This window comes from Meriones unguiculatus, chromosome 2, assembly GCF_030254825.1.
Source record: "Meriones unguiculatus strain TT.TT164.6M chromosome 2, Bangor_MerUng_6.1, whole genome shotgun sequence".
Taxonomy (NCBI): domain Eukaryota; kingdom Metazoa; phylum Chordata; class Mammalia; order Rodentia; family Muridae; genus Meriones; species Meriones unguiculatus.
The window spans coordinates 20,845,489-20,872,362 of record NC_083350.1 but is presented as its reverse complement, the minus strand read 5'-3'; positions in this window follow the sequence as shown (position 1 = coordinate 20,872,362).

Sequence of the window (26,874 nt, the reverse complement as noted above, 5' to 3'; positions counted from 1 at the left end):
GCATTGCAGACTCTTATCAAATGGTGGTTACCTCACCTATATAAAAGGGTTGGGTAAGGTATTTTGAGAGAAAACACCCAACAATGTCTGTGAACAAAGCTGGCCTAGAAGATTACATTTCATTTGTTTAACCTCATCTTTGAGCTCACCAAATGCTTATAAAGCGCTCATAATATGCCAGGCATCATTTAGTATCAATTGATTTATTTCCCCCAATTCACTAAGGGAGGTACTGCTATGATCTCCTTTTATAGATGAGGAAATTGAGACACCAAGAGATTAAAAATGGCTGATGATGAGTCGCAGCCTGTAAATGAGAGAGGTGGGATTCAAAGCCCACTCAAAGGCGTATTGCATCAACTCTTCAATACCGTATATTTCCAAAATGTATGTTTGAATACCATGTGACGCCATGTGTCTGTGAATGCTGATTTAGTATCCATTGCCTGATTCTGCCAAAGGAGTGTTTGAGTACTTGTGGGAGGGGCAATGTTAAAAGTAGAACAGATCTCTGGGTGCTGGTGGTGGTGGTGGTGGTGGTGGTGGTGGTGGTGGTGGTAGTAGGCATTGCATGCCTTTAACCCCAGCACTCAGGGAGGCAAATGCAGGTGGATCTCTGTGAGTTCAACAACAGCCTGGTCTACAGAGTGAGTTCAGGACAGCTAGGGATACACAGAGAAATTCTCTCTCAACAAAACTAACACAAAACAAACAACAACAACAACAACAACAAAAATAGACTTTAGCTTCCATTCCTCTCTTACCTATTCCAGCTTCTTTGGCCTTTGTTTTTATCCTCTGAAGAGTTTTGAAAGATCTTAGGGTTAAGAGTCTGTTTTAAAATCCATATCGCTGTTGCTTGCTTTTGGCTTTTAAGATGGGGCACTAAAGGATGATTTTCTTTTTCCACTGCTGACTTTTGAAAGCCCCTGCCAATGGAGAGTAAATATTTTCTGCTTTTAAGGATGAGTGGAACTGATACAGGAAGTAGACCAGAACACTGTGTGGGAGATGTCTTTGAACACTCCCTAACTCTGAGAAGAGGAAGGTAGGTGTATAGAAGGAGTTCTCCCAAGACCTTGTGTTGTGATGAGATCACTTTAAAACAGAGCATTAAAAAGCAAGGACTCTATCATATCAACAGCCTGTGACAAGAAACAGCACATAGATGGCTGCAGATCTGACCTTATTTGGCTTTGGCTTCAGAGTCCAAGATGACTACTGCAAGAAGGAGCCAGAAGACAGGAAGCACAGAAGCCAAAAACGTGAATGTACTAACTCACATGGTACAATGTGAGTCTTTCTGAAAGAACTTTCTAAAAGTTCCCTCAGGTTCCTTCGGGTGGAGTTGAATTTCCCAGTGTATCTTTCAGTGTTTCAATTTCCTCCTCTGTAAAAAGGGCAGCACAATGACCTCACCCTCCAAGAATTGGGAGGATAAATAGGTTGATGCTAAATAGTGCCATAGAAGCATCCAATAAGCTTAAAGATAAAACAGGTGTTTATTATTATGTACCTTAATTTGGATGACTCTCCAGGAGGACAGAGCCTGTCATGACCTCTGCAACAGGCACATAGTGTTGGCGAGGCCATGGGGGGATCATGTTGGAGGGTCCCTTTGACTGAGAAAATGAAGGAAGTGACACAAGCATCTGTGACCCAAGCAGTGACTCAGGAAGGGACAGAGAGGATGACCGCAAGTTTCCTAACTTGTGACACTGAAAACATAAAAACAAGGTCATATGTGCACACAATGAAGAAAAGCCCCTTCAAAAGGAGGAAAAAACAACCAAATATAACCTGGAGTGAAGGAGATCAGGAAAACTACCTCCCTAACTGACAGTCAGCCAAGAATAACACATGAGCTCATCAAGCCCAAATTGTCAAGGTTGGGGGTAGTGAGGTAACCTAAAAATTAAGGAGCCTATTTCTCATCTTCACACTATGCAATGTTCTGGAGCAGGTCTTCATAGAGCAGAGTTAGCCCCCTGAAGCTGGCATTCCCTGTAGAGATGAAGCAGCTGTATCTTTGATGACTCTTTGGATATTAGCAATTCACTTGCTAAATATAGGCTCATGCCAACAAGTTGTAAATACCGGAGCAGGAGTGGGGAGGAAATGCCACACAAAAGGTGAGTGAGTAAGAACAAAGACATCGCCTTCTGCCAAGACAATCATCACGTGCAGCCCTGAAGTGTTAGTCACTGACTTACTTAAAAACCCAAATGCCGAGTCAGAATGAAGTCTCATGCAGGAAACTGTCACATATCCGGGCCCTGGAAGTAAAGTGGTTCGTAGACTGCTTCCAGCACTCTGTTCCATGGTGTGGTGTAAAAATATCTCGCTGTAGGAACGTTAAGGATGACATAATGGCCAGGCAGCAAAGTGCTGTTCAGCCTGCTTGGCTGGAGTTTTGCTCACACCTTTTCTTTTGCTGTCAAAGTTGCCTGTACTGTGAGGGAAGTGATGGGGATCCTGCCACACCAATTTGGACTGGCCTCAAACTCCACGGATGTTGCTGGTTTTTCAGGACAAAGCCAAATACACATCCTGATATATTTCTGCTCTTCCTTTCTGATCCAGTCTGTTTAGGCTTCCAGTATCCCATACTTATTGTCACGCATACTCTAAATTGGAGTTGGCTTTCCAATAAGCCAACCAAATAAGCCTAGGCCCATTCTAGTGAGACTTAGAGGCATTGACATGAGTAGATGGAAAACTGTAAATGCTCACCGCCAGATTTAAATAATTTGTGCTGAGTGAATCTCATCATGATCTCTCTCTCTCTCTCTCCCTCACACCCTCACACACACACACACACACACACACACACACACACACACACACCCTTGATATCCAACACCTCAAGGACAACATGTAATATCAAAATTGCCACTTATACGGTTCTGAAATGCTCAAAGGAGTTGCAGAAATAACTTTTAGAAACCTTAAATAAGCATGCAGATTCAAATCATTTGGAAAATCTTTAATCTTCTGGTATATGTTAGTGACTGTTACTGAATTGCAAATTAAGCCAGAGTAAGGTTAGCTGGTAAAAAATCAGCCAATTAATTAAAAACTTCCGTTGGTCATGGTGTTTGTGAGAGTTAACCTTATCAACTTGATGGGACTTAGAATCACCACCATGGAGCCAGACATGGTGGCACAGCCTTTTCATGCCAGCACTCAAAAGGCAGAGGAGAGTGGATCTCTTGAAGGCCAGTCTGGTTTGCATAGTGATCTCCAGGCCAGTCAGGGTGACATAGTGAGACCCTGTCTCAAAACAACATGACCATAGCACGCTTGACCAGAACTGTCGTGGAAACAATCCTGTGGGCGTGTCTGTGAGGAGTTCTGTAGGTTGAGTTAATGGGGGTGGGGTGATCACACCTGATGAGGGCAGCGTCATCCTAGGCTAGGGTCCTTGACTGGATGAAATGGAGGAAGAGCTGCGAAGCACTCAGCCTTCCCTTCTGCCCAAATGCACACACATGTGCTCAGCTGCCTGGTGCTGCTGCTTCGGTGCTGTGGTAGATGATAGCCCCAGGCTGTGAGCCCAAAGGGACCCTTACTTCTTCAGCAGCTTCTGTCATGTCTTTCTCCCCCCCCCCCCGGGCCTCCAAATGCAGCAAGCAGCTAACATACTGTCCTATATTGTCAGTACTAAGGAGTCTGAGCCAGGAAGATCAAAGATCATGAGTTGGGGGGCAGACTAGGCTAAACAGTGAGTCTTGGGCCAGCCTGGGCTATATATAAGACCCTTACTTAACACACAATCAAGCAGGCAGGCGGGCAAGCAAATTAATAAAATAGCCCTTACATCATCCTTTATGCCATATTCTGTGGGGTGGTTGCAATCCTCCTCTCAATTACTGCTTATTCACTTAGACCACACTGTACATGTCTTCTCACCTGTGCCAGAGGCTTCGATGAAAAAAAACTTCCGTTTTCTCAGCCCTGTGGATAGCCACACAGGTCCTGACTACTTTCTAAGTTGAAGCTCAGTCAAATGTGCCACACTGGGCTTCATGGCCCATTAATGAGCACCTCAGTACTGGCTCTATTCCTGGGACTTGTGGAAAGAAGCCGGTATGTTAAACGGATGTAATGTGAGAAGTCAAAGAACTTTGGACCTTTTCTACTCCAGCTTTGCAACTGTCCATCATGTATAGAAATACAGAGATGGCTACCATGGGACAAAATGAATCCCAGAGGGGCTATTAACTCTCCTGGGTTTATAGTACAATACTCTTGTTTTCAATCTGCCTGCCTTGAGAAGACACCACGGCTTCCATTTCCAATAGGTTTTTTTTGGGTCCACATTTGGAGCCACGCTTGAAACCAAAGGTAACCATTTTGCTTCCCTCCTGGCCTCTTTCTTTCTCATAGCACTATTATCAAGTATGGATTTCACAGATGGCCAATTCCAGTCTCTAGGGAGTGTTCTTGAATCCTTGCTTTGATCTGCAGGAATTACCGTGGAAACTTGATTTCATTGAGAGTCTAAGAAATGATCAACTTTCAGATAACTTGTTTTGTGTTTTGCTAAGAATAGAAAACAAATGCCAGCAGGCTGTGCGTACAGTAGATCAGAAAAGCATCTTCATTTCCGAGCTGTTTAAAATGCTATGTAAAATTCACGTGCGATTTGATGAAGTGCATAGATCTTTCCTTTTCTCACAATATACAGAAATTTTCAGTCTAGGTAGCATAGGCTAAACACACACACACACACACACACACACACACACACACAAACTGAAATTGTTTCCTTGGTGAAGTCTTCAACTATTGCTTGCTCCATCCAGTTTACTCTGGTAGGACTTCAGGACAGGATTCATTGCAGGAGATTTTTTTTTTTTTTTTTTCAAACATCACCCTTTAGTAGTTCTTAATGGAACCAGTGAGTTGAGACCATAAACCAAGAAAACTCAGTGTTTTCTCAGTTTCTGACATGGCAGGAGAGAAAGGGGACAGGGAAGAGCCTCACCACCATGAGGGTGAGCGTCAGTGTCCACGGGACTATACTTGCCTTCGGTATTCCATCGCACCTGCTCATTGCTTGCTTGAGTCTCCCAAACGATGTTGGAGAGGAAGGTCGCGGGGCCTCCGCAGCGCAGTTTCCTTAGCTTGCTTGTGTGTTTAGTCAGATTGTTTGCCTAGAGACAAAGTTGCAGGCTTTGGGGCTTGCCTCGAACTGGCTTCGTTGCTGAGGACTTCGTCTCCACTCCCCCAGTACTGGAATCGTAAGTCTGAGCTCCCACAACTGCAGTGTTGTCAGAGTGACTACAGTGTTGGTGGCGAAGCCCTGGGCTTTGCCCAGCCTAGATGAGCGCTCTACTGACTGAGCATCCTCAGCCTGGAGAACAGTGTTAGAAATAACTTACGATGGACGACTGGACCAGGAGAGAGTAGAGAAGGTTGCTGTATGTGCTTTTTGTTTGCCGCTAACATGTCAAAATTTGCAGTAAGACAAATTAAATACATATATGTATATATTGTTTGTTTTATATATAGGAATTTATATATGTATATATTTTATTAAACAAATGTTATATAGTCATATATAAAATTTCTTTTATAATTTATAGTGTTCATGTTATATATTATAACTATATAAGTATTATATATATTATAAAAAGATATATATGAATATTCCCAAAAACATTGTTCTGCAGAACGAAAGAAGTCAACATCCAAAACAGTGCATCACGAGTCATACAATGGAATGTTTTATAATATATATATGTGTGTGTGTGTGTTTCTAAGATCTATGTACAACTTCAAGAATGATGAGGCTGGCTATGGTGGTTTACGTCTCTAATCCTAACAATTGCGTAATTAAGGCAGAAGTATCCTGAGTTTGAATACTCCTCTAGTCTATCTTATAAAACAAACAAAATGGAGCTTAATGAAAAAAACATCTCTTTGATATAGAGGATTAGTACTGATTCTAATGTATGACCTCTCCAAGTTGTCAGCCCTTCTTGTCTTTCGAAGAAAAGCAACTGCTCCTTTGTTTTCCTTCCTGGATGAAACAGGGTTTCGACGAAATGAAAATTTGGGTTTCCTTATGTATAAATATTCCTGAATAATGGTCCTAGCTTGTGTCTCTATTGCTAGGTTGAAATACCATGACCAAAACAATTTTGGGGGGGAAGGGGTTATTTGGCTTTCATATCTCAGTCCACTGAAGGAAGCCAGGCAGGAACTCAAACAGGGGCAGGAACCTGGAGGCAGGAGCTGATGCTGAGGCTGTGGAGGGGTTCTGTTTACTATCGGCTTTCCCTGGCTTGCTCTGCCTGCTTTCTTATAGAACCCAGGACCACCAGCCCAGGGATGATACCACCCACAATGGGCTGGGTCCTCCCATGTCAGTCACTGATTAAGGCTTGCCTGCAGCCCAATTTTATTGGGGGCATTTTCTCAATTGAAGCTCCCTCTTCTCTGGTGACTCAGCTTGTGCCAAGTTGACATAAAATTAGCCAGCACAATAATCCATCACTGGCTATTTCTTATTTCAGAATTCTAGGTTAATAAAGCCACACGGCATATGTATTTTTCTTGTTGGTTGCTCAACATCACACATTTTAGATTCAATTAGGGCTATGTGTAGACATACTGTATTCCATTGTATGACTCATGAAGAATTCATGTCTTCTCCTGTTTATGGATATTGACTTATTTTGTTCTAAAGAACAATGATGTTGGCAATATTCATATACATGAATATATACATATAAATCTTGCAAATATATACATACTTGTGTTTGTATATATATATATATGCATATATACACTCATATACACTCATTTTAGAGTGGCTGATGGGCTTAGACCTTTTCAGTGTTTCTAGGCCGTGCTTAAGAATATTTCAAAGTAGGTACAACACTTTGGCCTAAATCAGCAGTGTGAGGGAATGCTCATCACTCTACATGATTATCCTGCATGTTCAAAACACTTGATATTGTCACACTCCAAAATAATTATTTCACTTTATGGAAGTTCATAGTGGCTTCATGGCACATTTCCCATGGAATAAACATTTCCCCGTTGGTTTAGCATGTACTCATCCAGCTCTGTCTGTGAAATGACTGTCTCTTCTGCCTATAGATTGTTTGTGTATATTTTCTTATTGATTTGCCGAAATTTTTAATTTTTTTTCTTTGATACTTACAGACTGTAGACATCTCTCAGCTTGAGTCTTAATTCCTGATTTTATTTCTGGGTCTTGAGGAACATGGACATTGATGTAGCTCCTTTTTTTTTAAAATAGTCTCCTTTAGTGACTGTAAGACTCCTTCCATGTCCTGAGGCTTGAGAGTTTATTTTTATTTTATAATGCTTCTTCCACTTCACTGACCTATCTATCTAGAACTGGTTCTAGTGGGTGGTCTGAGGGATATACTACCCCTCCTCTTTTTTCCTGTCTTCCCTTCCCTTCCCTTCCCTTCCCTTCCCTTCCCTTCCCTTCCCTTCCCTTCCCTTCCCTTCCCTTCCCTTCCCTTCCCTTCCCTTCCCTTCCCTTCCCTTCCCTTCCCTTCCCTTCCCTTCTTCCTGTTGCTTACTACCAAAATGTTGAGCTATTAAGTGTCAGCTACTCTGTGAGTATGTGGCTGGCTCAGGTATGATTCTATTTCATAGACTTTTTCTGACTCTGCACTATATTTTATTTATATAGGCTTTGTTGTAGTGTTTTTGGTGGTGATTGTGTTTTTTTATTTTTATTTTATTTTATTTTTGTAGACATGGCATCTTGTTGCCCATGTTGGCTTCATCTGTCTGCCTCAGGCTCTAGGGTTCTGCTATGATATTATTGGTGATGACTTTTTGATTTATCTTCTGCTTGGTAGGACATGCTGTAGTTTCCAAGTACAGCTGAAATCTGAATTCAACAGAGCTGTGATAGGCTCTGCTGACGATGTGATGTCCTGTTTCTGCCTTTCAGAGGCATGGAAATACATGGGGTGCTCTTACGACAGGGAGGGGAAGGAGGAGCAAAGTGGGCGAACTGTGCTTTCTCTGCATATTTGCAGACTGGAGATGCTTCCTCAGTGAGAACATTGACTTCATTGTCTGTCCTCCTGCATTCCTCCCTGCTTGTCATGTCTGTGAGAAGGTCTTGCTTTCAGAGGCAGCTGTAGCTTACTCAAGAGGACCTCTTTTTCTTTTCCTTTAATGAAAGGCTGTGGAAGGGAAACAACAACAACAACAACAATAGAACAGAAAAACAGTTTCTTCCACGGTTCTCCAAAGATGCCTTCTTCGGAGTTATCTAAAGTTTATCAGCAAAATAACTTTGACTAAGTTAAATGGCGACGTGTCACACACCAAAACGTGTGAAGCAATTTGAAAAAATATTTTAAATATGCCATGGATTTGTAAATTAATGCAGGGCTCACTGTGCTTGAATTTCCATTTCTAAACTGCTTCATTTGCATGCAAAGAGTGGGCAATTTTTGTGTGTGTGAAAATTTAGCCTTAAGAAATGAAAATCAAAAACTCAGCAACTTGAAAAGAGCTGTTAGGCATAGAAATTGTTTAATCGGTTCCCAGCAGGGCCAATGGCGTTGGCATTTTGAAATACCAGATTGGATTGGCATCCTAGGAAAAAAAGAAACAACCCTCACTCAGCTCAGAAAAAGTCGCCTAAAAAAGCCACCGTGTACAAAGTGGTGAAAGAAGATAGCCGAGATATGATGGATGCCAGTGAGACAGACCTGTGATGAAGAGAGAGCCGGAGTGTGAAATGAACAAATGTTAGATGTGATAACACTTCTGTCAGCCGATCATCCACTGCGACAAATACAATGCCTGACTGAGGGATCAGGTGCTTTTGTCTATGCGAATGCTTTAAGATGTCTCAGAAACGGGGAGTATGGCTTCCATGCCACATCCTCGCTTTAACTGCGCATTAAAAAAAAAAAATTACCTACTGTTCTTTTGAACAAGGTGGAGAGTCGCAGTTACAAACTTCATTCCAGGGTTTTTAAGACATAAGTTGAAAGTAAGATGTCATTTAAAGACGGCTTGACATTTTGTGTTTTTGAGCTCTCTTAGCTCATACCTTCAAAACTAACCAGAATAACATATTTTACTAGAGGCCGGTATTTCTCATATTTCTTTATCTACATTTTTCCAAGTAGAAGCTACTTTTAGGTCGACCTGATGATGATGAAAGATGATGACCATTAATAATAGTAACAGTAAACTGTATTCATTTAGTGGCCACATGCCTTTACTGGGTGCTTGCTTTGTGCAAGGTACTATTCTGAGTGTCACGGTTACAAAAATAAATAGGGACAAACTCTCGGCCATCACAAACCTTACAGTCTCTGCAGCGCGTCTCCATGTAGTGGGCTCTGCACTGCATGGCTCCTTGAGTTAACTCCTTTGCCCCCAGATGCCCTATGACTACAAAATGAAATGCTCTTTTCTCAACAAGTTTCATACCAGCTTTTGTTATTTGAGTTCCACAATTTGCACACGCGATTCTCTCTTACCTCTACTCTTCAGGCTCCTTTTCTTCAGGCTGGGAATGAATGAAATTCTTGACTTTGAATAGGACGTTCCTGTAATGTCTTCAGGATGTAGTCCTTATTTGTGATGCAGCTGAACAAGAAGTCATCTCATGGATTCCGCCAGACATTGACTTGAGTAGTGGATAACCTCATGATCGTTGACATTTGTTTCTTTACCATGTGTGTGTGTGTCTATGAATACATGTGAGCATGCATGCACTATGGGCACATATCTGTGGAAGTCAGAGGACCTGTAGGAGTCGGTTCTCTCCTTTTTCCATGTGTCTGGACTCAGGTCATCAGGTTCGGCAGCACCACACTTACCTTGAGAGTTTTCTTGCCAGCGAGGCAAGGCAATTAGTTTTTATATACCCACAATTATGGGTCTTTATTTCAGTCTTCAAGGATAAGATGTGTTTTCCTCAGCCAAAAATCCAGACTGAAAATGACAGGAGATAAATATATAACAACTACTTCAAGATGAGTATTCAAGGACACAGCACTCGGCGTAAAACCCTTGCATGCATGACTCCCCCATGGAGTCAGGCAGCTACTCGCAAATGATGTGTCTCGGAGCAGACCTCTCTGTCAGTTCTGAATGCTCCTGTCTTTTAAGAACAGAGAATCCACTCCATGGTAGCTAGCCAGTAAATACTAACTTAGGGAATGAGGCGATGTGGAGGTAAGCACCTTGAAGCACAATGGCTCAGCAGTGAACAGCACACAGGACACACACATCTTGTCAGGGTTCTGTCTGTCTGTCCTTAGTGTATTGACTTTTTTTATCTTGGTGGCTGTCACCTCCTCTGTGCTAAATGGCTGTTATACTTTAAGCATCACATGCTGATCTTCAGGCTAGTAAACAAACAGAAACAGGACCTGATGCTGAAAATTATCTATCTTCTGAAACTGCCCTTTCAGACCATAAAGGATACCTTGGGAAGTGTTGGGAAGTGCCCTTTTTACTGAGAAGAGCTCAGAATGGGGCTCTTGGATCTGTTATGTCACTGCTGTGAAGGATCACAGTGATAAAGATCACTATGTATTTAGGTCTTTAGGTCAGTCTTTTTAAATTTTTTACTTTTTTTTTTTTAACTTTCTGGTACTTGCTATAGGCCCACCTTCCCCAGGTCCAGAAACATCTGCTTGTTGCCTTGATTCCTTATTAAAGTTTGTGGACAAGGAAGAAGTTTAGGAGCTGTGGAGTCTGCTAGTGCCAGGCATCAAAGAGAGGAGCCTGGAGCATGTCAGACAGACTAAGGCAGTGGTTTTGATCGTGGGATGTGCAGTTGGAAGACCCGGGGTGGAATTCTGGGTCAGCTGCTTGGGCAGGCTTCCTACTCTCTGCTTCAAAACGGGATGTCTGTAACGTGCTGTCTTGAGAATGAAGGAGTGTGAATAACCTGGGTATTTGGTAATGGATTAGCAAGTGTGGGCTTCTTTTATTACTCCGCAGCTGGAGGCGCAGCACAAGCTGGCTGTCCTCTGGTCATGTGTAGGTGAAATTTAGGGGCTTACTATTACTTTTTGTCATGTGTTTCAGTGGTGGTGGTGGTGGTGTGTATGTGTGTGTGTGTGTGTGTGTGTGTGTCGACAAGATCTGAGGTTGATGGGTTGATGCTGGGAATCTTCCTCAGTCATTTTTCCACATTACATTTTGAGGTACAGACTTCCTTGCTTTGCTAACTTGCTAAGCCATCTCCTGAGCCCTAGGACTCATTTTTTGGAAAAGGCATTGTTCTAAAAGTTAGGAGGCCACAGTTTCAATTCCGGCTCTACCATGAACTTAAAGAGTTTGATGTGGCCGCTTTTCATTTCCCAGCTTCAGCTTCATCAAATGTTAAGATGGGGATCGGGCCTGAGGGATCTGAGTTCCATTTAGCCCTGACATCTGGTTTACTGGTGACATTTGTGTGATAAGCACTTGGTGATAAGGGTCTCAGGGTATCTTCAAGGATGTCTCATCACATTCTTTGCAAATTCTTCTACTTTCACTATAGTCTGTATTTGCTGTTGTGTGTATGAAGGTGGTCTGTAAGAGATGGGCCTCTGTCCTCCCTGGGATCCAATGGAATTAGGAATTCCATTGTGTGACTAAATGCAGCCACCAGAATTATTGATTGCTCTGGTGCAGAAATGACTGGCAGCTTTGGCCCACAGTGGCTCCATGGAAGGGAAGACCTAGCTAGCTGTCTCCTGCTCCTGCTATCTCCTGCTCCTTCTGAGGGCCTGATTGTACATTTGGAGCTAGTGGACTCTTTGGAGATGTTCTGAGTTAACTTTGCACTTGTTTAGTCTCAATAAAAACAAGGCAAATGCATAATTAGCATCTTAACAATAAATAAATTAGAACTCGAGATTGCTGTAACAATATACACTGTTAAGGGAAGACTTGAAGAGCACAGTCTAAAAATAAAGCCAAAACCATAAACATGCTCTCTTTTCTCTCTGGAAATCAAAAACACTCCAATGGGTTTATGACAAAGGGGACTAATGAAAGGAACAGAAACTTGTATTCCCACCTAAGAGTGGGAAGGTAGTTGTGTACAGTTGGATGGGAAACAGTTGTACCCAAAACAATGAATTTGCTCTAAAAGCCTTGATTATTAGTTCCACTTAAAAAAAGAAGGCAGCCTCAGCAAGGATAAATGTGAAACGGATGTTAGGAGATGCTTGAAAGCTGCAACCTATGAAAACCAAGTAGGCATTTGCAAAATGCTGTTCCAATCAACAGAATTATTTACTTCAGAAAAATGGTCACATGCCCCACCCCACCCCCCATGTTCTGTCCTGGCACAGCCTGAAAATGGTCTTTTCTTCCTGTGGGACATTTAGCTGTTCAAAAGCTTCGCCAAGTCTGCCATGCCCTAGAAATTCTGAGTGTCGTTGTGGAATAATGAGCCTCAGATTTAACCTTTCAATTTTTCCGAGGCCTGGTGCAATTAAGGGAAGCCTGGGAATAGTGAAGAAAGGCTTGGAGTCCACACTGAGACAAGATAGAGCCCCAGTGATGGGACCCCGGTGACAGGAAGTAGCCCATGTTGCCATCTACCCTTTGCATCTTTCATACTGTTTGAACTCTGGTGTTCTACACAGTCACACTTAGGTTCAGTGCAGGACCGAGGCAGCCTACTAACTTGTGCTTCCTGCATCTCTAGGTTGCTTTATGGCAATGTAGTGTGGGTATCCTCAGAGACAAACCGTAAGTGTCTAAAGACAAGCACATACACAAACACACTTTAAACCCACTTCTTTATCTACCCTATTCCTTCCTTCTCCACCCTCTGGGCCCCAGGTCCCAAGTAGGGGAGAACTTTGGAGAACTGTCATACTCAGTAAAGACCCATGGATGGATATTCTGTGTATTCAGAATCTCTAAAGCTTGGGATGCACTGGATCTGGGTGAAAAGGAGGAAGTAAATTTGTAATGAGGAAAAAAAAGTTCCTAGGTATGTTAGTCGTTGTTCTTTTCAAAAATTTGTTATTATTATTGATTACAACTTATTTACTTTGTATCCTGGCTGTAGGCCCCTGCCTCATCTCCTCTGGGTCCTACCTCCCTCCTTCTTTCCCCCTATGCCCCTCCCCTAGTCCACTGATAGGGAGGTCCTCCTCCTCTACTATCTGACTCTAACCTATCAAGTCTCATCAGGACTGTGTGGATCCTCATTCTCTGGCCTAGTTATGCCACCTTGCTGGGGGAGGTGATCAAAGAGCCAACCACTGAGTCCATGTCAGAGACAGCCCCTGCCCCTTTTACTAGGGAACCCACATTGAGACTGAGCTGCCCATGGGCTACATCTGAGCAGGGGTCTAGGTCCTTTCCATGCATGGTCCTTAGTTGATTCATCAGTCTCTTCAGGGCACCTTGAGCCCTGATTTTCTTGGCTCTGTTGGTCTCCTTGTGGTGCTCATGTTGCCTCCAGGTCTTTCTATCTCCCCCTTCTTCCATAAGATTCCCTGAACTCTGCCCAAAGTTTGGCTATGAGTCTCAGCATCTCAGCAGCTACCTGATGGGTAGAGTCTTTCAGAAGACCCCTGTGGAAGGTTCCTGTCCTGTTTCCTTTCTTCTCCTACTTCTGATGTCTATCCTGTTTACCCTTCTGAATGAGGATTAAGCATCTTCCTTAGGGTCCTCATTTAGCTTCATTAGGACTATATATTTTAGTATGTTTATCCTATATAGCTAATATCCACTTGTAAGTGAATCTATACCATGTGTGCCATCTTTCAGATATATGCCCAGTTAGTCACTATTTTACTGTTGTGAAAGACATCATGACCATGACAACTCTTATAAGAGAAAGCACTTAACTGAGGGCATGCTTATGGTTTCAGAAGCTTAGTCTATTATCATCATGGCAGGGGACATGGAGTAGGCATGGCATGCATAGTGATTTCGATGTGCAGGTCCTTTGGCCTAAAAGATCCAGGACTGACTCTTGCTATCACTGATATATGTCTTGCGTCCAGTCATCTAACCTCTCTCGGAATCTTATTTGTTTCAAGTGTGGGAGGAGCTGATGACATTTGTTGTCTAAGGTTTCTGTGAGATTAGATGAGATGATGGTTATGTTCTGTCTGACACTAAGCAAGTACTTGTCATTCATTACCTGTCTCCTTTATGAGGACTTCAATCTTGGAGGTGATGTCTAATAATTCCCAGATAAAATTGCAGAATGATTTTCAACTTTCAAAATTAAAAAAGAAGGAAGAATGTATGGTGATAAAGTGATTCTTAGTTCCCTGTGAAGGCCACCTCCTCCAAGTTTATGGTGGGCTTCTAGGAGGAGGGGAGTTTCCTGGGTGCTCTTAGGCGGTAGTATCACATGGCCAACAGAATGGTACAACAAACACAGTCATAAATGGCACAGAATACAAACAGAAAATCATTGTCTTTTCAGTTTTCTTTTTAATGCTTCAGCTAAGGTCAAGGACATTTCCCTAGCTAATATCACTACTTATGTGGTTGTCTAGAGCCTTAATGGAATCTGATATTGATTCTGGTTCATATTGATTCGTGGTCACCTTCCATTGATGGAAAATGCTGTGGATTTCTCTAGGCAGTAGTGGACTGTACAGAGAGCCTTGCTGAAAAGGAAACTCTTAAGTACACTTTGTAGGTATGCCAAGCAGATTGGACACAAACCAAGATGCTGGAAGTTTCTTGGGCTTGTGTTCTAGGGTTCTGTGGTTGTGGGACACCTGAATGACTTTAGGCTATACTAAGAATATATTCTTCCTGGCCTCAGTTACCTTAACCTAACTGAGGGGATTTCATCCAAATTTAGCATGCCTGATTGCCAAGGTCATTGTATGTGGCCTTCTGATGGTTGTTTCACTCATCAGACATGGAGAAATGTCATAGAGGAAACAAAATCATTCTCCAAGTTCCTCTCCCATAAAAGAACTTGTGGATCACTGGTCCCCAGCCAAATCCGTGTGCTTCTATGAAGTTCCTTCTTTTGGTGACAGCTTCAATTCTTAGTTTTAAGGTCTGTTTTTATTTGGGTGATTGCAAGCACTCGAGTATACTTTTTGAGCCATTCTTTTGTAAATATCATAGTTCTGTAGATTATGACAAGGTTACTGATTACCCCTCTTTTTGGTCCTTTTGGGAAATCTGAAATACAGGACATATTTGCCCTCTGAAAAGTGGTTTTGAAAAACACAAGCACACAAACAAACAAACCTGTTACTTGATGTAAATTATCATTGCTTTAGGGGTTTAGTTGCAAAACTGGTAATACTGCTACTCTGCCTGTTGCACCAGAATCCTGACTGTGAGTTTGAGTTCACACAGCACAGATGTGTATTGGTACATTACTGATATGGGGAAGATTTTTTGTTGTTCTCTGGGGTTGGGTGAGACAGGTGAAGTGGTAAAAGTGCAGAACTCAAGGGGGGGGGTGTCCAATTAGAACTTTCTGCAAAGTCTTCCATGGCAGGTGCTATTTCCCAAAAGCTCTCTAATGCTGAGCCCTTTTAATACAGTTCCTCATGTTGTGGTGACCCCAACCATAAATCATTTTGTCACTGCTTCATAACTATAATTTTGCTGCTGCTATGAATCATCATGTGAGCATCTGATATGTGACTCCTGAGAAAGGATCTTTGGACCTGTAAGGGAGTTATGGCCTGCAGCTTGAGAACCACTCATTCTCAGAGGATCTTAAGATTCATTTCTTCCCTATTCTGGTGGATGAAAACCTGATTGGTCTTATCCAGCTGCTATCTGTTCATGATCTATACTTGCACTGTTGTTGCTCATCTGGATTGCCACTTTGGATCTTCAGCCAAGGCTGCAGGCTACCTCCTTCCTCACTTTTCTCAATGTCCTTTCTGTATCACACTTTCTTTGGTACAGCTTGCTATCTCCTGTTCCTGTGTGAGACTGGAAATGAATCCTGAGAACAGATTTCTCAGGATTGGAAAATTGCAATTCAAATTCCACAGACTTTTTCTTGATGCTTTTCATGTCACAGCCATTATCCTAGAACCTTTCTTGCAAGTTATTTAATCTTTCTAATATTTTGGTATCAATACCAATAAGGAAGAAAGCAAGGCTCTGAAGATGCCCTTGATTTCTCTCAGATAACTCTTCTGAAACTCATGATTTCATGTTGTTCTACACTGAAGAATGGGTTTTTGTTTTCCAGGAGAGGAGAGTTTGTTGGAAGCTTTTCCAGACTGTCAAAGTTTGGATGCTCAGCCTCCCTTGCTAAAGGCTGGGGAAAATGCTGCTTGTCCAGACCAAATACTTTTGGCTCCATGGGTTTGGGAGAATATGATGAGCTAGGATGTGGATGGATGCCTGAATTAGATTTGATTCTACTGTGAGTGAGGCATGAATAATACATTGTATGCCATTGAGGTCTAGAGTTACAGGTGGATCTGTGACTCTTATTCAGTGAGATGTCTTAGCAATGGTGGGTGACCCAAATTATGAATTATTTTTAGGTCTATGCAAATGTTCCCTTAATGAAATAGAGGGTTTACCAAATTGGTTTTTTTTTTGTTTGTTTGTTTATAGCTCACTAATTCACTCATTTACTCAATTGAAAATATGTTCTTATTATCAGTCAAGAGGTGGACCTTCCAAGCACTGAGGACAAAATGGTAAGTCATCGACAGGAGAGTAGGTTTCTTGAAGCTGAGGGTCTCTGACAGGTCATAGTAGAAAAGAAGAAGAATAAGCAAGAGACCAAGATGGACTATCCAGAGAAGTGATAGGAGGCAGTGCCTTTGGTCAGTCTAGAGAAGAGTGTTTTCAGAATGAGGGATACTAAGTTAACATCATCTTTGGGCACATGGACCAAAAGAGGGGAATCTGCTAAAGTCTCCCTGTACCCTGTGGCTTTGCACTCTGACAACACATTTCCTCTTCAGCTTTTCTCAAGGAGTCTCACTGTGGCCAGGTCCCACCTCATCTAGTGAATGACACACTCAGCAAAGACACAGCTCTATATCAGTACATAATGCTTGTTGCAGTGTGGACTCTTGCTGCCTTCAGGGAGGCAAGTCTTAAGGACCGAGGCATACTACATACCCTGAGCATTTGAAGCCCTAAACACTATCCAGATAGGTGAGGTGCTGTGAACAGAGCAGGGGATTCCTGAATTGATGAATGTACCTGCCAGGATCAGCCCCAGGTCTCCCCAGATCCCCGTGGGAGACAGAATGTCAGAGAGCAGCTGGCCACCCAAAGAAAAATAGAAATGGCAGCAATAGTTCTGATGGTGGGAAATTCAGAAAAAGCTCTTCTGAGAGATTCCCCTGTGTACAGTCATGAAGATACCAACCCTTTCATTCTGGAGAGATTATACATAACATTTGTATTATCCTTAGCAGCGTAAAAAGTGCCTCCGTGGGCATTATTTTATATGACCCACGGAGTCTGGGGACAGCTCAGTTCTGGTGGAGTCCTCAGATCTTTGGGCATCAGATTATTGAAAATGGTCTCCTTTCAGAAGTGGAGCTCTAGAAACTGGTGTCCCATTAGGATGTGACAGTGTCCTGTCTTTAAATGATTCCACTCTCAGTAGTCTTAGAAATGAAAAAAAAGAAGGGGGTGGTGAATCGTGACTCAGAATCCTCATTATGGGAAATTTTCTATTTCTCCGACATATTTTAGAGTTCTCTAGATTTTATGATACAAGCACTAGCTAATTTTTGTACCTGGGAAAATTATTTAAAACAGATCATGGTCCTCAAGCTTCTGAAATTCGCCCAGATGACCAGACTAGCCTCGCTGTACAAGCTGGCCCGTGGGAGTGTCAGCTGCTTAGGCTGAGCATTCAGGCTCAGAAGAGTCTGGGAGTTTTTGAACAGGGGTGTGGAGACCTCCTAGCACCCCCTCAGCACACCACGCAGTGTGCAGGGAACTCTCGGCTGGAAGCGGCGTCCTACTTCTCTAAAATAGACGTTTGAAGAACTTCAGGCCTGCAGAGCGAAGCTGGAGACAGCAGTCCCCTCAGCAGAAATGAGATGAATCTGAGCATGTTACTTCCTTTTTTTTTTTTTTTTTTTTAAAGCAGTTCGGTTTTCATTATTTAATATAAACCCCTTAAACGAAATGTGGTCACAAAACAGGGAAATATCCTGCCTGCTATATCTACTAAATAGCACCACTAATTTTTTTTTCCCCCAGAGTCTTTAAAAATGGCAATAGGTGGGAATTTCTTTCTGTGTTGGTATGCACATTTAGATTTTAGAATTTTTTTTTCTAGAATGATGTCTTTTCAGTTTGAATAATTGAAAACATTGTCTTTATGTGAGTCGTGTTGGGATGGAAACAGAGGTGTCCTGCTTTCTCAGGCAGGCACTCCCCATCAAGCTATGCCTCTGGACATTAGGAAACCCTCGATCCTTCCCCACAGGGAAAGAAACCACTTCACAGCTTCTGCTGGTTCTGTCAGGTCGTGAGTTCAGGTGTGTTTTCCTAACGAAAGCACGTGACAGTCTAGAAATTTTTTGAAATGCTGGCATCCTAAAATTAATTATTGTTTTAAAAGAAGTGTAGGATACATCACTCCTCCCTCCAGACTTCCTCTCTGTCTCATCACGCAAAAGGACAACTTAGCTGGGTAGAATATTCTTAGTACATTACTTAGTCCTCTTCACATTACCACTGTCATTGCTTTATTGTAGTTGCTTTGTGTGTGTGTGTTTAGCATTGAGGATTATAAAGGTATCAAGTCAGTCAGATTTTTATTTCTTTGTATGAAAATAGATTTTTTTTCTGTGTATAAACATACACTATTTAAAATTTTTACCATGGTGGTTAGACATTTTTTTGCAGCAGCACTTGTATTTATTATTTTGCAGCTGATTTTCTTGAAATGAGGTGCTTATCAACATAACTGTATTTCTGTTTTTCCCCCTTCTGGAGGAAGGTACTTTTAGCCATAATTTTTTCTGTTTTTAAATTTTTTTCTGTATTGTGTACTGTGAAATCTTTTCCCCGTGGTTTCAATTTTTGTTTGAATTTTAGGAGAACTACTGCAGTTTCTTCTTCACATTAAAACTATCCTGCAAAGCAATTATGTTATTTTGTCTCTAGAGCAGTTTATAATGTGTTACTGATTATGTTAATGTTATTATTTTCTCTGTGAGTATACCATGATATGACTATATCTTAACGCCAATACTTCATATAGCTGCATTGCTGACTCAGTTGTTGAAATTTTAAAGTGATAGTGCTCTATCTTTAAATTTTAAAGAATACTAGAGAATTTTTCAGAATTCTAGTCTTTAATTTTTTTTCAGAAGTCTTCACATCCTCTCAGTTTCATGATGACATTCTTTATCATTTCATGAACTGTGTGTGTTTCCTATCTTTTCAATCTGAATAATTAAAAATGACAACTCATAATTTTTATGTGATGAGTGTTGGGGATGGGAACCAGGCTACCCCCATTCACAAATAGGAAGGATAATTCCTTTCCTCTTGGCCAGTGGCGCTATTATAAAGTACTGCAAGGTTTAAATAAGGAGACACTAGCAAAGCACTTAGCACTGTGAACTCACTTAAAATAATGCTTGTCGTCACCATTATTACTATCACCATCACTGTCTTGGAATTCCTTTTTAGATAGTCATGTCTTCTTCAAGGCTCAAGTCAGAGTTGACTATGAATTCCTATTTCCTCCCCTCCCTCCCCCCAAAAAAACCTTTTGGTTTTTTATTTGCTTTTTGAAGACAGGCCATTCTCTGTGTAACAGACAGCCCTGGCTGTCCTGGACTCACTTTGAAGACCAGTTTAGCTTGAAACCCACAGAAATTCACCACCCTCTGCCTCCTGAGTGGTGGGATTAGAAGGGTGTGCCACTAAGCCCAGCCCCTGTTTTCCTCATTCCATGGTGCTTAACTTCTGGGTCTTCTTCTTATAAAAGAAGAACTTTTGGGGGTTATAAGTTGGAAATCTCCAGGTTGGCTTCTTCAGTGTTCAAGTACAAAATCCAGTTAGATACACGAATTGAAAGATGCTGCTTGGGTAATTTCTTGAATCTGCCTTAGTTTCACTGATCAGTTAGTTATATTTGTCATCTATGCTGATTTTCTAAATGCACATCTGAAACAAGAATGATGGAATCTTATTCTTTGCACTATTATTATGTTATTCTTCTCATATGACACCATAATGGAATTACATGATTTGCACTCTTAGGGACCTTTAAACTTTAGCATTTCCCGCGGCTTTCTTCAGGACCAAATATAGGGATGAAGTCAATGTCCTTGGCACTGAGAAGGATGATTGGACTGCACTGTAGAATGCAGCATTCCAGCTGGAACAATTGTTATTCTTTTAAGAAGAGTATATATATATATATAATTTTATATATGTATATATATACATATATACATACATACATGTACATGTGTGTTGTGTGTGGGGAGATGATCTCTCCATATTTTGGAAAGGTAAATTCTTAGTAGCAATGTTTTCAAGACAATCTTGGTCTGGCTCACCAAGCTTCCTAACTGAAGCTGATGGATTTTCCTGTTGACAGAAAATGTGGGGAGAAGCTTATTTGGTATTGGAAACAATAGTGTGTCACTGGGTAGGAGCAGTACTGTCCAGTCTCAGTTTGGCTAAAGCTGTATTCAATTACCCACCAATAAATTTAGCACTGACATGGCAGTTAATTGTAAAATGTTTTCAATTCTCTGAAAAACTCCCCTCAAACGTAGGTTATTACCATTATCACCCTATTGTTTGCAGAGGCAGTGTAATTCCATATGTCCCATAGGGTTTTGGTTTCTTTAGTCAATTCATTAACATTAATATTTACTGAGGTGACATTTGGTTGCTTGAGCCATGACAAATGGTGAGGGTAGAATGCCTTGTCTGTGGTTGGGACATTGAGACACAGAGAGGATGCTTTTCTTTTGAGCAGAAGAAACTCAAGGAAACAAGCCAATTAGCCCTTCAAATAAGTGCCAAGGATGCCAGGGACATGCGGTTACGTTACATAATGGTGAGAAAGTCTAAATAGGTACCTTTTTAAGGCCAGAGAAATGAGGTCACCACCTTGGGGACATGTCCTTATCTTCAGGTATACTATCATTTGTAGAGATGCTTTGGCTCTAGCTTCTTAGGTACCGTTTCCTGATGCTAAATGGAAGAATCGATGATAAGTTAGACAGTAGTCTGAAAAACACAACAATTTTTCCAACAATGCCTCCTCCAAACTGTCATTACACTCTGTTCAATTATCTCTGTATTATCTGGTGGCTAGACAGTCACTCAAGAATTCAGTTTCCAGCATTCAGAGTCTAGACTTTGCAAAGTCTATATAACAAAGCAGAGTCCACTTTACTGTGAGTTTTATGGGAAAGGGAAGGTAGAAAAAAGGCATATGTATTTACATAGAAAGAGATGTAATTGGTGTGAACTATAGAGGAAAAGCATTTCATCCTACTTGACATCAGAATTTAATATATTACTTCACTTGTTCATTAATCTTTTCTCTCTAGGACCATGTTTGGCCCTGTGGAGAATGATAAACAAGGCAGACTCAGTGCCTGTCCTCATGAATCTTACAGATTCCAGTGAATGGATCAGAAATTAAATAATACATTATATGGTAATCAAATAGTTGATTGTGAAATGGTATCAAGGGACATGTGAAGAGTGATGATAGATTATTTAAAAATACTAAATTTTATCCCAAAGGTGTTTGAGCAAAGATATTGCCTTCCCTGACAATTCTGTGAGGATGGCCATTCTCTAGGCCTCAAGGACATTTGAATGTTTGGTTCTAAACCATCTTGCCTAATTCTATGCATTAAAACATTATTCCATAGCTTTTGGTCTGGGTGCTCTTGGGTGATTCAAACATGGAATTTCTAACAAGATTTTGGATGCCTTGTATGCATGTGTCCTATTGGCCAATACAAACACTTTTCACTCTAGTTTCTATGAGAGTGTAAAATAATGAACCTAAAATTCAGTGGCTGAAAAAAGGGGCAGTATTTCTTTTGCTCAAGAAAAGAAAAAGATCATCAGTTTGGGTAGAATTTGATAAATTTGAATTGTGTCTGTTACAGCTCAAAGATTTAAGAATGTATTTTATTTAAATGACCCACTTGTAAAGAGAAAATAGAAAACATAATACTTCCTGAGTAAACAAAAAGAAGGGAACCAAGTAAATGGATGGCATTACTGATAGTATAGTCCCTTCTTCTTGATAGTATATTAACAGATGCTGCCCAGTTACATCCCCAGAAGAAACTTAAGGAATTAATATGAGTGTGCACAAATATACTTTGCACTCTAGACCTTCAGGGGATTTTATGTTCTTGGAGGTTTTGGCTCACCTGGAAAGATTTATGGGAGTAAACTTTTAGTAGAATCCCCAAAAAGAAAAATTAAAAACAAAAAACAAAAAACAATGACAAAAAACAAAACAAAACAAAACATGTTGAAAAGAAAGCCTTTGGGAGACATGTTAAGAAGAAATGACATGAATGAATGTCCCAAATAGGAACAGGGAGAATCCAGGCAGAGAAAAATGTAAGTTGTTAAGTATAGAAAGATAGATAGCAATGAGTGAACAGAAAAGACTGTTAAAAAGCAGCCATAAATCCTGATGAGGGATTCTAATGAACTTGTGAAGCCGTTGGCCATTATGATAATGTTTTCCAAAGGACGATGGGATGACTTGAGGGGTAGTAAAGGATATTTGTGGGGTATGGACAGATTGATATGGAAGACAAGGAATGGGATTTGGCTCTTCACCCCAATTCAAAAGCAAAGGACTGGGTTACAGAGTCCTCACTAAGACTGGTCATGGTGAGCATAATTAAAACGGGGCATTCTCAGGGTAAAGCCAGTGAAATGTGTGGTAAACAGAATGTCCTCTGCTTTTTTTGGGGGGGATGTGTTGAGGATATAGAACCTAAGATTTCCTTATCTTCTATATCAGACATGTGAATATTTCAGGTAGTAACTCTATTTGAGATGTGTTATTTAATTAGCCAGTCAAGCCAACTCACTGTGGGCCAGTACCTAATTTTTCAAAGCTCAATGTTTAGCCCATAAAACAGTCAATAACAGTCTTGAGTTGAAAGTGGACTTTGACGCTGGAGAGATGACTCAGAGGTTAAGAGCATTGGCTGGTCTTGCAGAGGTCTTGAGTTCAACTCCTAGCAACCATACAGTGGCTTATAACTATCTGTAACAGAGTCTGATTTCCTCGTCTGGTATGCATGAAATGAGAAATAAATATACAAAAATAAATAAATCTTAAACAAAAAAGTGGTTGATGAAAGTGGACTCTGAGATAAATATTTGAGAAAACACCTCAGTTATGGAGGTGAACACATTTTATGTTTATAGATCGGCAAGGAAGTGTCAGGGAAGGGAAGGAAATGACTGAAGATCATGATCCCAAGTCAAATACTTGGGATAGCTGGAGCTCAGTTTGGTGAAAGAGTTCTGTGAGCTACCAGTTACCCAAATTATGGACAAAAGAAGTAGGACCACTTCCCAGCTTCCTTTGCCAACCTGATGATAACTGCTTCTATGGCATCATTTCCCTGTTCTCCTGGCTTGCTCCATTCCTAAGCCTAGAGTAGAACACGAGGCAGGGATGGTCACCTAAGCTTCAAAGTGTGCACACGTGATACAACTGGTATTAGGGAAGGCATCAGTGTCATGCATACAATAGAAAACAAGAGATCAAAGGAAGGAAGAAGAGAACGTAAAGCATGCACAGCCGTCTTACTGCTTCTTGGTCACCATTTCCTTCTAGAACATACAGGTGCTTCTGACTGTTGCAGGGCAAACCCAGCCTGCCAGCAGTGGCTCAAGGAGCCTCCATGTTGCTTCTCTGTACTTGAGAATATTTATATCTTCCATCTTAGTCTCGTTTGCAGATTTCATTGGCAGACTCTTTACCCTTATCCTGGATCATCAATGATGATATTAAATAAAATCAGATCAAGTAGCATTTCCTGAAGTCCCTTGTTCCGTACCCACCTCCTCCTGTGTTTTTTTTTTTTAAATTTAGAAATGATTTGCTGTCACTTTGGTTTGCAGGGCCTTCCAGCCATTTCTTGATTTTTGTGATAAGTCATAACCATGATGATCTGAATGAATCTATCAAAGAACCCTTAATGAGACAAGATGCTAAATATGCCATTCTAATCACAGTATTAGCTTCATTTCCTTTTGTCCAAATAATTTTTAGTTCCCTCAGCAAATGGTTTCCAGGGATAGGCATTCAAGTGGATTTTAACAAATCCTAACACTCATTGTGGAGAAAATCCCAATTATTTCCTAAAATGTCACTTACTGTATAACCATGATGTTTATGTGAGGGATGGAAAAACATATATTATTCTATTTCATAGGTGGTATGAAGTGATTCATCCAGTGCTCTGAACAGGACATCTGCACTGCTTTGTAAGTCCTGGCTCTCCTTGCTGTTTCAGTCCCAGCCTCCATGGTTCTATCACAGCATGAATCCCTTTTAAAGCTAGTCTCACTCTGCGGACAGCTGCTCCATCTGCACCACACAATCAACAGCTCTGCCCTGGCTTCATATTACAGAGTAGTCATTTCAGTCTAAGGGAATCTAATTCAGCAAACATTTCCCTTTGAAATCCTCCTCCCTTCCTCCTCTTTTCCCTTCCCTTTTTCCCCCTGCCCTCCCTCTCTCCTTATTTTTTCCTTTTTCCTTCCTCCCCCTTCCTTCCTTCCTTCCTTCCTTCCTTCCTTCCTTCCTTCCTTCCTTCCTTCCTTCCTTCCTTCCTTTCTTCCTTCCTTCCTTCCTTCCTTCCTTCCTTCCTTTTTCCTCCTTCCTTCCTTCCTTCCTTCCTTCCTTCCTTCCTTCCTTTTTCCTCCTTCCTTCCTTCCTTCCTTCCTTCCTTCCTTCCTTTCTGCCTTCCTTCCATACTTCCTTCCTACCTCTTTTTTCCCCTTCTTTCTTCTGTCCTACTTTCCGGCTTTCTATCTTACTGTGTAAAAGCACAGCCTGGTCTTGAACACATGATCTTCTCACCTAATTTCTTTATATGTTTATTCAACTACCACAGATGGCAGATGTTTCTCTTTACTTTCCAACTGAGATGAACAAGAAATTATGAAAATGATGTTTTTATCAAGGCACCGAATGTCCCAAACTGATGGACAAATAAAACTCTATAGTTCTGTCTTCAAAAGTCACTAGTCAAGGTTTCTTCATCTGAAGTCCATGACCATCTAGAAAGCACGTGCATTTGTCTCTGTACACCTGTGCATATGCTTTCATCATGTCCATCAGCCTTTCTGAGGATATTGGGTTTTATTCCCTGCCCTCAACAAGCATAAGGAAACACTCAGAGGTAAAAGTACTCCGCAGTAATGAAACCCACTAAATGTTTCCAACTGGGCTGTATTCTGGCCACATCTATTTCAGTACACAGATGTGAAAACAAGCAGACAAACTGTGGCAAATTTGGGAGCCTCTGGCAAACTGGCGTTTGTCTGCTCTCTCCTAAACACTTGCATCTTATTCTGTCTTTCTCTATCTTTGTATACTCTTGTATTTAGTTATTGTTGTTCCCAATATGTCTATCATTTCATGTATGCACAGAGATAATCTGTCTGTGTCCTAAAGTTTTGAGTGAGACTGTTTCATGGACAAAACTTCCAGATATATCTAGGCTATTTTATGGTTACTGATCATCATTCCTAGATCTATAGTGAGCAAAATAGAGAGATCAGAAAGATAAGAAAAGATATGTAGTTTGGTAAAGAAAGGAGGTAGGGAGTGTTTAGTATTGTGGACAAGGTGAATGCAGGAAACAGCATCTGGAATAATTAGACAGATTAGTTCCATGAGCGTTTCACAAAACCTGGAGACCAGCGCGATCACAAAAACAAATACGCCCTGAGAGTACACCATATCCATCAAAGAGTCCAACATTTGAAAGGCGAGAGCCAGAACTAAGAATGTCACTGAAGAGATTGCTGCCTGTAAACAACCCCCTAAGAAAGGGTTCTCTCAGAATCAGCCATGAAGGCATACAGGATGCACTACAGCTGTAGCAGAAGGGGGCCAGACCACATCTCAAGCCGACAGCAGAATCAGACACTATTGCTCATGTGGTGTTGATTTGGCAGACATGCAAAATGGTAGGGTCATGAGGTCATGGAGGCTTGCACCAAGGTTCCAAAATGACATTGAAGCTATGCGATGTCTGGAGGTAATTACCTGTAAGGAGACCCTGAGAGACCGTTGTCTGAAGGTGAAGGCTAATTTGCTACAGAGACCTTAGGATATTGGGGATGACAAAATTGTGGCATGTTCAGAGAATGTTCATTACTGAGTGGACCTGGCCCAAGAAAGAGGCTGCACACGCTGCATGTGACTGAGCCGAAACTGGAGTTCTGCACCTGTTGGGGTGCAGAAAACATTGCCATGAGATCTGGATGCTGGACTTGGAGATACAGGCGTTGGGGTTTGCTCTGCTGAGTTTCAGTCTTGCTTTGTTTCGGGACCTCCCTTCTTTCTTCCTGTTTGAAATGGGAATATTTACGTTGTGCCATTATATACTAGAAAGGCAATACATGGTTTGTTTGTCTGTTTGTTTTATAGTGGATTTAGCCAAGAGCTTGTCTTAAGTCTCAAAAGAAACTTTGCACTTAGGACTTTTGAATAATACTGATACAGTAATGGTGATGGAGGACTTCCAAAGAGAGACTCCACATAGTTTGTTTTATGTGATGAACTTGAGCCTTTTGAGGCCAGGGGTAGAATATAATGATTTAAAGTGATATATTCAGGAGACAGGTTGACAAGACTTGTGATGGATAACTGTCACAGTCACCTTGACTTGATTTAAAATCACCTAGGAGAGACAC